The sequence below is a fragment of the Pelobates fuscus genome, chromosome 6 (assembly GCF_036172605.1).
Source record: "Pelobates fuscus isolate aPelFus1 chromosome 6, aPelFus1.pri, whole genome shotgun sequence".
Lineage (NCBI taxonomy): Eukaryota > Metazoa > Chordata > Amphibia > Anura > Pelobatidae > Pelobates > Pelobates fuscus.
Genome location: NC_086322.1, coordinates 230,202,366 through 230,216,312, shown reverse-complemented (window position 1 = coordinate 230,216,312; position 13,947 = coordinate 230,202,366).

Genomic DNA, 13,947 nt, shown 5'->3' with positions numbered 1-13,947 from the left:
TCTGTCCAGTCCGTCTTTGCTCAGCCTATTTGCAGATTAGGCCGATGGGGTGTCTCTCCTTTTTGATTCATAGGGATGGGTCCCCCCTCACTCGTTATCAATTCTCAGCCAGGTTCCGTGCTGCCTTGGTGGCATGCGGGGTGGATCCTCGTCATTACTCTGCTCACTCTTTCCGTATAGGGGCGGCCACCCAGGCTAGTTTGTGGGGTTTCTCAGACGCAGCGATTCAGCGCTTGGGTAGATGGGGTTCACGGCGCTATAGGTCCTATGTCAGACCTCATTTACTATAATGCATTTTCTCCGTAGGTCCTCGGCCCCGCTGCATTTGGATTCTGGGACATTCCTACGTATATTGGGCAGCGCGGCGAGCTGAGGAGCGGCCCTACGGGAGAAATTTGGGGGTTTCCTATGAGATGGCCAGGGTAAGGTGGAGGGGTATTAGGGGTATGTTGTGGCAGCAGCTGTATGCCGAATGCGTATCCCTTCGGAGGTACGTGTCCGGGCCAGTGACTCTGGTGCTTCATGCAGGGGGAAATGACCTAGGGCGCAGTAGGTCAGTGGACCTCCTGCATGCGATTAGACACGATCTGGCTAGGTGTATGGCTCTGTTCCCCGATTTGACCCTTATTTGGTCGGACATAGTGTCCAGGCCGTGTTGGCGTTCGCTGCCTCATGCCAAGGGTGTTGAGCGTAGTAGGCGGAAGCTGAACGTGGCCATTGGTAAGTTTGTCCGCCGGCTGGGCGGTTTTGTAATTAGGCACAGGGAGTTGGAAGGGGACAATTCCAACCTGATGCGAAAGGATGGGGTTCACCTCTCCCTCATAGGGTTAGATATCCTGAATGCGGGTCTGCAGGCGGGTATTGAGGAGGCGCTGGCTGCGGGGGGCGCGGTTCCTTCCAGGGGAGCAGGTAGGGAGGAACCGCGGTGGCGGTAGTCCTGGCCAGCGAAGAGGTTCGGAGGAAAGTGCCCAAGCGGCTTGGGGAGTCGCAGCCTGCTGAGAGCTGATGGCGGGGGCAGGCTGCATCGGACTCGTGGGATTCATTTGATAGAGCTGTCTGTTGGTAATCCCCCAACAGCTGACAGGTTGTGGACGCTGGTGATTTATGTGAATTTTGTTAATAAAGCTGTGGCCGTTGCCCTTACCCATACAAAAGGTGTTGTGTATTTATTGGGCAACGGGTGGTGGGAGTTTTGGTCCGGGTCAGCAGTCAAGTACCTCCCTGGAAATCTTAAGGAAGGGAGGACATGACTGCTGGCAGGGATAAGGGGTTGGGTTATAGGGGATACATTGTGGCACATGGGGGGCATAAAAATGGGGAAAAATGGGAGGGTACTCACCAGTTCCCCGGGCAGAGGTGTAGTGCTACTAGCTTCCCGCCCGCCCACCCAAAAAGTGTTTATGATGGTGTTGTTTTGGTTGTGTGCTGTTGTTTCTTTGTTTTGTCACAGCTCGCGGTAGTCCTGGCCAGCGAAGAGGTTCGGAGGAAAGTGCCCAAGCGGCTTGGGGAGTCGCAGCCTGCTGAGAGCTGATGGCGGGGGCAGGCTGCATCGGACTCGTGGGATTCATTTGATAGAGCTGTCTGTTGGTAATCCCCCAACAGCTGACAGGTTGTGGACGCTGGTGATTTATGTGAATTTTGTTAATAAAGCTGTGGCCGTTGCCCTTACCCATACAAAAGGTGTTGTGTATTTATTGGGCAACGGGTGGTGGGAGTTTTGGTCCGGGTCAGCAGTCATGAGCGTTGATGGTGTAAGTCAAGCATGTCAAACTAAAAGTCTGGCACGGGCCACATAAACAAGGTTTAAGTTTATGAGGCCGCAAAAAAAACAAACCTTATATTTTCATAGAAACATAGGTTTATTTTTAAAAGTACAGTACTGTATAGGAAAAAAAAAAACAGCATCCCCTCTACTAAATCCCAGTCCCCCCCACCACTAAACCACAGCACCACCGTGTGCCAAATCTGATCTGACACAGACACACACACACTCACTGATAGACAGACACACAGACACAGACACATTGACACACATACTCACTGACAGACACACACACACACTCACTGACAGACAGACAGACACACACACACACATACTAACTGACAGACACACACACACACAGATACACACACATACTCACTGACACACACACACATATTCACTGACAGACACACACATACTCACTGACAGACATGCACACACATACACACACACATACTCACTGACAGTCAGACACACACTCACTGACAGACAGACACGCACACACATACACACACACATAGTCACTGACAGACACACACAGACACACACACACAGATACATACTCACTGACAGACGCACACATACTGACACAGACACACACACACAGACACATACTCACTGACAGACACACTGACAGACACACACTCACAGACAGACAGACACACACACACACATTTACACATTCTTGCACTCACATCATTTAATTTATTGTTCCCTACCTTTGGGAGCTGGTGTGGGGATCTTCTGTCTGGAGATCTCCTTCCTGCTCCTCACTGCTCCCTTGCGTGGTTTAGTGATGCCGGGTGCCGGAATATTACGTCATATTCTGGCGCCCGGAACACTACAGATGGCGCGCGAGGGAGCAGGAACACTGAGCTCCCTCGCTGGCCCTCCTCCCCGGCCGGGTAAGTTTTAGCAGAGTAGGCACCAGCAATGTGGGGAAAGCAGGTGCCTACTCTGCTATAACACCAGCATGTACTCGCGGCTCGCCGGGCCGCAAAGATGGTCCTTGTGGGTTGTGAGTTTGACATGCTTGGCGTAAGTGGAAAGGTGAAGAGATATTATTGTTTGAATGGGAATAGGTAACTGTTCTTCTGGCATTTAAAATGTGTCTAAAGTGTGTCTAATTGAACATGTTTGTGGCATGATTTGTTTGGGTACCAAGGATCGTCCGCGTAAAAAATTTTTGTTCGACTTCCAAATTGTTTGAGAAAGGGACCATTCGAGTTCTGAAGTTCCACAGTATGTGAATTTAAATGCCAGGAAAAAAAATGAAATGTGTCACCAGTCTGACAGCTATGTTTCTAAGATTCTTTCAATCATGTTCATGTCTATGCAGGGCCTAGTGCGCCGGCTCATGGGGGGCGCAGGCGCAGCAGGAGAGGTATGTGCACAGGTGGTGCTGCCGGAGCGCTGGCTGCTGAATGAGCTGCCCGGCAAAAGTCTCCCCTCCCTCAGAAGGCGCTGAAGGAGAACTTGGTCTGTACTACCAGGCCAAGTTCTTGCTCCTCCTACTATATTAGAGTGTTGCCATGGGTTACCGCGGCAACTCTCTGATACACTTCCGAAGGCGGCTGGAAAGAGCTGTCTGCACCCAGTGAGGGTGCAGACATGCTGCATTTCCCACCGAACAACCAGGGAACCCTCCCTGGACGAAAGTAATCCTCGGGGGAGGGGAAGGGGGGATTTGTAACCTTCCTCTCATTATCCCTTAACCCCCACTACTGCCCCTATCTCCCCACCATATCCCTTAACCCCCCACTACTGCCCCTAACTCCCTACCATATTCCTTAACCCCCCAATACTGCCCCTAACTCCCCACCACTGCCACTATCTACCCAACTACTGCCCCTAACTCCCCACCATATCCCTTAACCCCCACTACTGCCCCTAACTCCCCACCACTGCCCCTATCTAACCCACTACTGACCATTAATCCCCACCATATTATTTAACCCCCCACTACTGCCCATAACTCCTCACCGTATCCCTTAACCCCCCACTACTGCCCCTAACCCCCACTACAGCCCTTAACCCCCACTACTGACCCTATCTACCCCACTACTGCCCCTTAATCCCCACCATATTATTTAACCAGCCACTACTGCCCATAACTCTCCATCATATCCCTTAACCCCCTACTACTGCCCCTTAATCCCCACCATATTATTTAACCCCCACTACTGCCCCTATCTCCCCCAATACTGCCTCTGTTCCTCAACTACAGGTCGTAAACTTCCACTGCTGCCCTTATACACCCCACAACAGGTCCTAACCTCCCACTACTTCCCCTACTACTCTCATTCCTGACCCCTGACCCCTAACCCCTAACTGCTGCACCTCTCCCCCACTATAGGTCCTAACCCCCCCACTACTGCCCCTAACCTCCCACTATATGTCCTAACCCTCCACTACTGCTTCTATCTCCCACTTTAGCCTCTAACCTCGCACTACAGCTTGTAACCCTCCACTACTGACCATAACCCCTACTACAACACCTTATGCCCACACTGCATCTTGTAACCCCCACTTTGGCTTCTAACCCCCCACAACACCTAATTAAACACTACTGTCTTTTTACTCCACTACATCCCCTATCTGTTCACAACAGCTCCTAACATCCATTACTGCCCCTCACAACCACTACTGCCCTTAAACCTGACAGCTGCCTTTAAACCCTCACTACATCACCTAAATTTCTCCCCTCACATCATCCACTACTTCCCACATGAATTTCCCACACATCACATATTGCCACACACAACACTTACAGTGGCCCAAACATATCACTCACAGCTACTCACACTGCTACACATACCACTTACAGCTACTCACACTGCTACACATACCACTCACAGCTACTCACACTGCTACACATACCACTTACAGCTACTCACACTGCTACACATACCACTCACAGCTACTCACACTGCTACACATACCACTTACAGCTACTCACACTGCTACACATACCACTCACAGCTACCCACACGTAGCCACTCACAGCTATACACACACATTACACACAGTCAGCATTATACATCACGTACAGAAAGCCACAACACACACCTCACACATAGCTACTACACTTACAGCAACACTACACAAGACATACACCCACACCACACAGCCACTCAACAATTTAATAAATATTCACATTACATAACATAGGGGGAAAAAATTCCTGATGCATACCCTAATGAAATGGACTGCGCACGCAATGCTTACTGGAGTCTGGGCAAATAAGCTGCCCAGGAAGACCCAGGAAAGAGCCTTCATACAGGCCATACTGATGTAGAAGCAGGCACTCAGGTAGGACATTGTGATGTTACGAAATAGGGAGGGAGGAGGGGGGGTGACAAATAATGTTTTTGCCTAGGGCGGTAAAAATCCTTGCACCGGCCCTGTGTCTATGATACATTAAAGCTGTTGCCCTGTCTTGTCCCCTGTGGAGTGGAGCGGTAAAGTTCTACACAAGTGTAGTGGTGTTCTTCCCTCAGCATGGAGATTGCAACAGGTTATGGGAGCAGAAATTATGCTAGAAACCAATGGAGCAGGCTTTGCTTTGACGGAGATGAGTAGAATTATGAATTATGGGAACCAACATTCTTGGGACATCTGCGGCTGATGAATCTTAAAGGGACACTATAGTCACCTGAACAACTTCAGCTTAATGAGGTTGTTCAGGTGAGTGCTACAGCTACCCGGAGCCTTTTTCTTGTAAGCACTGTATTTTCTGAGAAAATGCAGTGTTTACATTGGAAGCTTGGAACACCTCTTGTTGCAGTCAATCAGACGGCCACCAGAGGGACTTCCGAGTTCAGAGGCCCTAAAAAGGCCTCTCGTCCGATGCATTCTGGGTGAATGCATCAGACGGGCTATCAGCACACAAAGCACTGTGAACGCGCTTTGTGTGCTGATAGCCTGTCAGCACTGCTGCGGGCGTGGCTTCAGCTGACAGCTTCAGCTTCAGCTGACAGCTGAAGCCCGAACCCACAGGGAGCTGACTGTCCACAATAGTGGTTGAAGGGGGGGGGGGGGGGGAGACCTACTCTCCTTCCCCCCCCCCCCGGCCCCCACCGCTGTGCGGCGGGTGGGGGCCCTAAAATTATCAATAAGGGGGGGGACCTACTGTCCCCCCCCCGGCCCCCACCCCTGTGCGGCGGGTGGGGGCCCTAAAATTATCAATAAGGGGGGGACCTACTGTCCCCCCCCGGACAGTAGGTCCAATAAGGGGGGGACCTACTGTCCCCCCCCGGCCCCCACCCCTGTGCGGCGGGTGGGGGCCCTAAAATTATCAATAAGGGGGACCTACTGTCCCCCCCCCCCCCGGCCCCCACCCCTGTGCGGCGGGTGGGGGCCCTAAAATTAAAATTATCAATAAGGGGGGGACCTATTGTCCCCCCCCGGCCCCCACCCCTGAGCGGTGGGTGGGGGCCCTAAAATTATCGATAAGGGGGGGGGCCTACTGTCCCCCCCGGCCCCCACCCCTGTGCGGCGGGTGGGGGCCCTAAAATTATCAATAAGGGGGGGACCTACTGTCCCCCCCCGGCCCCCACCCCTGTGCGGCGGGTGGGGGCCCTAAAATTATCAATAAGGGGGGGACCTACTGTCCCCCCCCGGCCCCCACCCCTGTGCGGCGGGTGGGGGCCCTAAAATTATCAATAAGGGGGGGACCTACTGTCCCCCCCGGCCCCCACCCCTGAGCGGTGGGTGGGGGCCCTAAATACAAAGGGGGGGGGGACCCTAGTTAACCCTCCCCCCCCCCCCCCCAAAAAAAAATTATCTCCCTACCTACCCCCCTCACCCTAAAAATAATGAGGGGGGGAACATTAACTAAAAACCTGTAAAAAAATAAAAAGAGATAAAAAAAACTTACCATTCGATGTTTTCTTTCTTCTAAAATCTTCTTTCTTCAGCCCAAAAAAGGCCAAATAAAAATCCATAATAACCGACGCAATTAAAAAAAAAAAAAAAAAAAAACCGAGCGCAAAAAAAATAATCCATCTTCACCCATGGAGGGCTCCGCGCAGACTGAGCTCCGCAGGGTGGGCAAGGCTTATAAAGCCTTGCCCCGCCCTGCAATTAGGCTAAGAACACTCTGATTGGTGGGTTTAAACCAATCAGAGTGCTCTTTGTCATTTTACAAGCGTGGGAAAGTTCTTTGGAATTTTCCCACGCTTGTAAAATGACACAGAGCACTGTGATTGGATGGATTTCAAGCCATCCAATCACAGTGCTCTGTGTCATTTTACAAGCGTGGGAAAGTTCTTTGGAATTTTCCCACGCTTGTAAAATGACACAGAGCACTGTGATTGGATGGCTTGAAACCCATCCAATCACAGTGCTCTGTGTCATTTTACAAGCGTGGGGAAATTCCAAAGAACTTTCCCACGCTTGTAAAATGACAAAGAGCACTGTGATTGGATGGCTTGAAATCCATCCAATCACAGTGCTCTGTGTCATTTTACAAGCGTGGGAAAATTCCAAAGAACTTTCCCACGCTTGTAAAATGACACAGAGCACTGTGATTGGATGGCTTGAAATCCATCCAATCACAGTGCTCTGTGTCATTTTACAAGCGTGGGAAAATTCCAAAAAACTTTCCCACGCTTGTAAAATGACAAAGAGCACTCTGATTGGCTCAAACCCACCAATCAGAGTGTTCTTAGCCTAATTGCAGGGCGGGGCAAGGCTTTATAAGCCTTCCCCACCCTGCGGAGCTCAGTCTGCGCGGAGCCCTCCATGGGTGAAGATGGATTATTTTTTTTTGCGCTCGTTTTTTTTTTTTTTTTTTTAATTGCGTCGGTTATTATGGATTTTTATTTGGCCTTTTTTGGGGCTGAAGAAAGAAGATTTTAGAAGAAAGAAAACATCGAATGGTAAGTTGATTTTATCTCATTTTTTCTTTTTTACAGGTTTTTAGTTAATGGTCCCCCCTCATTATTTTTAGGGTGAGGGGGGTAGGTAGGGAGATATTTTTTTTTGGGGGGGGGGGGGAGGGTTAACTAGGGTCCCCCCCCCTTTGTATTTAGGGCCCCCACCCACCGCTCAGGGGTGGGGGCCGGGGGGGACAGTAGGTCCCCCCCTTATTGATCATTTTAGGGCCCCCACCCACCGCTCAGGGGTGGGGGCCGGGGGGGGACAATAGGTCCCCCCCTTATTGATAATTTTAGGGCCCCCACCCGCCGCACAGGGGTGGGGGCCGGGGGGGGACAGTACGTCCCCCCCTTATTGATAATTGTAGGGCCCCCACCCGCCGCTCAGGGGTGGGGGCCGGGGGGGGGACAGTAGGTCCCCCCCCTCATTGATAATTTTAGGGCCCCCACCCGCCGCACAGGGGTGGGGGCCGGGGGGGACAGTAGGTCCCCCCCTTATTGATAATTGTAGGGCCCCCACCCGCCGCTCAGGGGTGGGGGCCGGGGGGGGGACAGTAGGTCCCCCCCCTCATTGATAATTTTAGGGCCCCCACCCGCCGCTCAGGGGTGGGGGCCGGGGGGGGGACAGTAGGTCCCCCCCCTCATTGATAATTTTAGGGCCCCCACCCGCCGCACAGGGGTGGGGGCCGGGGGGGGACAGTAGGTCCCCCCCCTTTTTGATAATTTTAGGGCCCCCACCCGCCGCTCAGGGGTGGGGGCCGGGGGGGGCAGTAGGTCCCCCCCCTCATTGATCATTTTAGGGCCCCCACCCGCCGCACAGGGGTGGGGGCCGGGGGGGGACAGTAGGTCCCCCCCCCATTGATAATTTTAGGGCCCCCACCCGCCGCTCAGGGGTGGGGGCCGGGGGGGGACAGTAGGTCCCCCCCCTTATTGATAATTTTAGGGCCCCCACCCGCCGCTCAGGGGTGGGGGCCGGGGGGGGACAGTAGGTCCCCCCCCTTATTGATAATTTTAGGGCCCCCACCCGCCGCTCAGGGGTGGGGGCCGGGGGGGGACAGTAGGTCCCCCCCCTTATTGATAATTTTAGAAAGCGAGCTGAGCTGTCAGTCAGACAGCTCAGCTCGCGAACGCGCATTCCGCGCACATGCGCGGTAAAGCGCTCAGGTTCTTCATAGGGCGGCATTCAATGCCGCTCTATGAAGAACGCGATTGGTCCAGCGCGAAGCCGTCCCATTGGGCCCCGCGATTTCGTCATTTTGACGAAAAAGGGGGCGCGGCCTAGCGGGGAGCTCGGCGCTGGAACGGAGGTAAGTTTTTAATATAAAAACACCGATTTTTTTTTTTTAATTAATGAAAGTTCATATAAAAGCAAGAAGGAAGGCTGGGGGACCTGTCTTTCTTGCTTTTATATGGTGACTATAGAGTCCCTTTAAAGAAACCATCCTGAGTGAACCGTTTGATGATGCCAATGATGAGAATGAAGATAAGCGTAAGAACGAGGAGTCATCTGCTAACATGGTGATGAACGTCTGTCTTCAATCATGAGGAAGGCAGTTGATGATTGAAAAAGAGGCGCTTCAAATACTGAGAGATTATTATGCAGGCAAAGGAAAGTCCAGATTAATCAGTTTGTAACCAAGCTAGCTTTTCTTCAGAAAGATGCAAATGAAAGTGTGATGGACTATGGTATACATGCAGAGACAGCCATTACAGCATTAAGAAATGTAGGAAAAAACATTAAGTGACAGATTGCTGATTGTGATGATTCTGAAAGGTTTGCCTGAATCGTTCAAACCGTTTGCAGCTATATATTACGCAAGGTGATGGAAGGTGAAGGAGTTTTGAAGATATTGAGAAATACTGCTCTAGCGCAAATGATAAAAGAGTGTTGAAAGTGAGTATGTGTCTCCTAGATTAAAAATGGACAAGTCTCATATTGTCTGTTACAATTGTGCCGAAGAGGGCAAACAGTCAAAATGGCAGCCATACACCTTAGTGTAATTACTGTAGTAGCTCGACATATTATTATTATTATTATTATTGCCATTTATATAGCGCCAACAGATTCCGTAGCGCTTTACAATATTATGAGAGGGGATTTAACTATAAATAGGACAATTACAAATAAACTTACAGGAACAATAGGTTGAAGAGGACCCTGCTCAATCGAGCTTACATTCTAAAGGAGGTGGGGTGTAAAACTCATTAGGATAGGATATTGCAATCAAATAAGGTGGGCTGCCCTTTAGGAGAGGGCAAGAGACAGGTATGTGAAGTATTGGTTAGTCTTGGAGGCCATAAGCTTTCCTAAAGAGATGGGTTTTACGGCATTTCTTAAAAGATGCAAGACTAGGGGAGAGTCTGATGGTGGTAGGCAGGCTATTCCATAGGAAGGGAGCCGCCCGTGAGAAGTCCTGCAAGCGCGAGTTGGCCGTACGAGTGCGGACAACGGACAGGAGGTGGTCACGGGCAGAGCGGAGAGACCTAGAAGGGACATACCTATGGATCTGTGAGAAGATATAAGAGGGGCTAGAGTTGTTCAGTGCTTTATAGGTGTGAGTTAGTACCTTGAATTGACTCCTATGGCATACAGGAAGCCAGAGGGGTGAGGTGTGAGAGAAACGACTGGCAGAGGGGTGAGGTGTGAGAGAAACGACTAGAGAGGAAAATCAGTCTAGCAGCAGCGTTCATTACGGACTGTAGGGGTGCAGTACGGCTTTTGGGAAGACCAATCAGGAGAGGGTTACAGTAATCCATGCGGGAAATTACTAGAGCATGGACAAGCTCCTTGGTAGTATCTGGTGCAAGAAAGGGGCGGATGCGGGCTATGTTTTTAAGATGGAATCTACAGGATTTGGCAACATGCTGGATGTGAGGCTCAAAGGTGAGACCAGAGTCAAGTATGACGCCAAGACAGCGCGCTTGCAAGGACTGATGGACTGATGTTGGTACCACAAACTTGAAGGGAGAGCGAAAGAGGAGGATCAGTATTAGGAGGAGGAAAGACAAGGAGCTCAGTTTTTGAGTTTCAGAAAGCGGGAGGACATCCAGTCAGAGATGGAAGAAAGGCAAGCAGTGACGCGTTGCAGGACGGCAGGGGAGAGGTCCGGGGAGGAGAGATATAGCTGGGTGTCATCAGCGTACAGGTGGTAGTGGAATCCAAAAGAGGTAATACGTTTGCCAAGAGAGGCAGTATAAAGAGAAAATATAAGGGGACCAAGGACGGAGCCTTGGGGGACTCCAACCGAGACAGGGCGAGGGGAGGAGGTATCATTAGAAAAGGAGACACTGAATGAGCGTTGGGAGAGATAAGAGGAAAACCACGAAAGGACAGAGTCACAGAGCGATTGAAGAGTTTGAAGAAGGAGAGCATGATCAATGGTGTCAAAGGCCGCTGAGAGGTTAAGAAGAATTAGTATGGAGTACATACAAAGATGCACACTGTACGCGCGAGAAGACAAATAATATTAAATAAGTGGCAGATAGCCATGATAACAGATACATATGTTATCTAAATCAGAGATGACAAACTTAATGGTTAATACCAAAAGGGTTAATGGTCGATACAGGGGCAACACTCCACATAATTACTAATACTGAAAAGTTGAAAAGTTTTGATAACACCTTTAAACCAGAGAAACATTTCAAGGAACTTGCAGATGAGAAAAAGACAGCAGATGTAGCACTGATGAGAGGTGATATAGAAATGTACCAATTTGACAGTAGAGGAAATTGTTACGTTACAAACTCGAAAGAAAGTGTTGTAAATATCTTCATATGTATCTTCATATCCTCAAGACATTTTCTCTGTAGAGGCAGCAATAAACAATGGTGCGCCAGTTAACTTTAAACACGGCACAAGTGAACTTGTTTGTAATTTGGGCACAAAATTCATAATCCAAAAATATGATGGACTTTACAGACAAAAAAAATACTCTGAATATAGCTGTATAGGATATTTAAACTTGGAACAAAATTCTATGTCACTGTAATTACAAAGACATTGCAAAGTTATAGAATGTTGTACAAGGAATGAAGATTAAGGGTACAATTGAAAGGTCCCACATAAACTGTGAAATTTGCACTCAAGGAAAATGTGTTAATAGTAGAATCAAAGAGCTTAATGCAAGAGCACAAGAACTGGTGCGTACTAACTTAGCAGGTCCCATAGAACCACAAAGTAAAGATTCAAATATGTCATGGCATTCACTGATGACTACTCAGGAGCAGTGTTTGTATGTTTGTGATGCAGAGCTAGTCAGAAGATTACAGCTCCCTTGCCGCCCACCTACATTACATACAGCCGAGCTACTCGAGGAGTCCTAAGTTGGCCAGCCGTAGTTCCACTGGCAGGTGGGCTCCATTGGGCTGCTAGAGTTGCAGTCATATGGGGGGATGCCACAAGTGGGCTCAGTAGGCAAGAAGCTATCAAGGCATTTGTTCAAGTTGCAGGGGCATTTGGCATTTTTTGATCTCCTCACCCCAAAAGTACTGGCAAAGGCAAATGCCTTGTTAGCCTTGTGATAGATACATCATTGAATCTAGGGGTTAGTTCAGTTGTTTTTAATTTAGTGCAAAACAAAAGGAGCTAATTTGTGAAAGATTGGCCCAATTAATCAAAACATAATTTTCTCCATAGAAAGTTGGGTACTACATGGAGTTTCTGATAATTAGGACCGGCTTCAATACTAGGACCTTCTGGCCAATTTGCAAACAAATAGACTGGCCTCCTTGCTCCCCTGTCATACCAGCTGCGCTGTTTAGATTGGGTGGCCTGAAGGTTCTCCCGTACGGTTCTCATTAATTGCCCCAGGTGATCCTTTAGTTGCATAGTATAATAATCAGCATCCCCTCTGTCTTGGTTCCCCCTCCCAGTGTTCCCTAACCAGATTTAAGGGACCCATCACACGCCTCCCATACAGGAGCTCTAAAGAAGAAAATCCCATTGATTCCTGTGGCACCTCTCGATATGCAAATAGGAGGTGTGGTAGGAATTGCTCCCAGTCCTTGCAAGCAGCAGCGAACGTCTGAAGCGTCTAGTTAAACCGCTCACACAACCTGTTGGTCTGAGGATGGTAAGGGGAACTTTGAATGGGATTGATTCCGCAAAGCCTCCAGAGTTGGTGCATGATCTCCGCGGTGACCTGGGTGCCTTAATCTATAATATTTTGGTGTTGTCCCTTGCCAATGTCGCTAAAGGAGCTGTCGCGGCTACCCCTAAATGCTGGAGTGCTGCCAGCTGTAGTTGCTGTGGCAAACCTAGCCACTTCTGGACTGTAATATATCGAGGTTGTCCGGAGGCTGAAAGGGGGGACTGTATCTTATATTTGTATGTGTATTCTCTAGGACCGTTCGCATGCTGGCAGCCCTAAGCTACCAGCATGCAAACCCTTCGTTTGACGAATTGCGGTTCTCCGGGCCGTTCGCCAACCGAATACGGGCTCCCCAGGTAGACCACACACTTATAGTCGTGTGGCGCTCATTAACCGATTGCAACAATGTTGCAATCGGTAATTAAAGGCTCTCCTAGGTGGCCGTCGTTCGACTACCGACCATGCGGCGGTCGGCCATCTTGGATCCTTTGTCTCTCCAGCGGTGTTCGGTCGTCGAGCGCCTGGTACTAAAAACGGCTACTCAATGATCCGAACACCGCTGAACTTCCAGAGCGTTCGGGAGTTCCGCGTCCACCACATTCTGTTCCCCATCGATGTTCGGTAGTTTCAAACCGAACTCGATGGTTAAGTGTATTTTGTGCGGCGTTCGGTTAGTTTAGCTGGGATCTGAGCGGTATTCTCACTAGATGTGCCCGCAGACCCCAGCTATCTACCGAACGGTTGTTCGTATGAAAGTGAGTAATTATATGCGAAATATGGATTTCTATGTGAATTGTCAGTTTTGCTGCACGAGGGGATAATCCACTTAATCGTCCATTTTATTGGGAGTATCCCTCTCGTGCAGCAATGCCTGTTGGGATAATTACACTGCCTGATGGGAGAAATCCCCTGTAACATCTGTAAGGAGACCCCTTGCAAGGGGAACTGCATAAATATGGAAGTCTGTGAATAAAGCCAGTTAGTTGACTCCCAAACTGTGTTTCGTCCGGTTATTGGGAGGATTTGGGGACTTGCATTACTTTTCAGCGCTGACTGTGGATTTACCTGCGAAACCAGCGGAGATCGTGGACTCTAATACTGCCCTCCGCTACAGTTGCCAATCCTTTTCCGCCTAAAGGAACGTGTTCACCTCTGTCATTACGGTTCCGACAATTTACATGGAGGGGTTAGGTTTGAACCATACCAGCCGGGA